Here is a 1283-nt window from a genome sequence, read left to right as displayed (position 1 = left end):
CATATGTGAGTCAAGGCAGGTGAGCAAATACTTTTGGCAATATAGTGTACATGTCCTTATAACATGAGTGTAGCCATCGAGTTGGAGAAATAAAGAATTTTCAGGTCAACATACAACACTGAGTCTGTATCAATTTCTCTCCTTCTTTGTAGGCTTAAACAGTTTGATCCATAACTTTATGATCCAGAAGTGTTAGGAGTCAGTACAATGCTAATACTTTAGTTTTAAAAATGTGGGATTGGAAGCTCATCACATTTTATCCATCTCAAGAAAAGGTGCTAAACTTGCCGATATGAGGTCCTCATGTTATAATGAGTCGTGATCCTGGTGTTTCAGTAATGTTCCTTTCAATTTCTAGAACACATTTTGGAATAATGTCTCAAATATACATTTTGGTTTTATTAGACCATAGATGCTTCCTGAAACTCTTTAGTTGCCTTGCTGTCCCACTTATTAGTCCATTTGCATGAAGAATACAGAACAAGACAGGTGGAACACATAAGACAGCTAGTGCTTGCTAGAAAGAAAAAGTGGGATTTAAGTATTTTCGATCATAACCCAAGTAAGTTTAGAGTGACAAAACAAGTCTAAAGAGGAGAAAATGCTTTCTTTTATCTCACTTTATTTCTTTTAAAGAAAACTTAATAGACTCTTTTGAAATGTTGTCAAATTGATAGTTATTCCTGACTTAATTTTCCTGTAGCCCCTTAATAAAATACAAAATATCTTACACTAAATTTGAGTACATAACCACACCCACCTATTTATGTGATGCTTGCATCCACCAAGTCACTGGTCCAGGCCACTCCAGACAGATATCACCATTTGGTTTACAGAAAAAAACAATCAGCTTAACCAAATATCCTGATATATAAAAAGCAATTTCACCCATCACACAAAAATAGGCGAATGATCATGGCTCTTAGAATGCGTAATCCCTTTAACTGACAACATCCCCTTTCTTCTCCTCCTTCTTCTTCTTCTTCTTTTTCCCATTTCTGTCCTCCTCCAACTTTCTAGGGAAGAACAAACACAGGCTCTATTGTCTGAGACTCCAATCTGAACACTGCAGAACACTTGGTGCCTTCATTGACATTCACATGGCCACAGCCCAGACTTACAAATGGTTTTTTATCACTTTTTTTCCTTGTTTTTTTCTGTCCTGTCTTGGTGAACAATCCCGTGCTTATTAGAGTTGAGCTGCAGCACTGAGCAGATGGTATTTCATCCACTGTAAGGTCACCATTTTTGCTAGTGATAGGACATCAACAATCTGTTTTCTG

The 1283-nt window shown here is 36.9% G+C and overlaps 1 protein-coding gene across 3 annotated transcripts in view; it reads right to left on the bottom strand.

The window, feature by feature from the left end:
* The window catches only part of LOC107085440 (cadherin-7-like), a 40406-nt gene extending 39466 nt beyond the window's left edge, over positions 1-940 (bottom strand). For all 3 annotated transcript variants that reach the window (XM_015375749.1, XM_015375752.1, XM_015375750.1), the window contains exon 1: positions 761-940. The gene's annotated coding sequence lies outside the window, so the exon portion shown is untranslated. The remainder of the gene's footprint in view (positions 1-760) is intronic.
* Positions 941-1283: the final 343 nt, after the last annotated feature.

This window comes from Cyprinodon variegatus, unplaced genomic scaffold (assembly GCF_000732505.1).
Source record: "Cyprinodon variegatus isolate N-32 unplaced genomic scaffold, C_variegatus-1.0 Scaffold125, whole genome shotgun sequence".
NCBI lineage: Eukaryota > Metazoa > Chordata > Actinopteri > Cyprinodontiformes > Cyprinodontidae > Cyprinodon > Cyprinodon variegatus.
The sequence above is the reverse complement of the archived record's forward strand: the minus strand, read 5'-3'. Positions and strand labels throughout refer to the sequence as shown.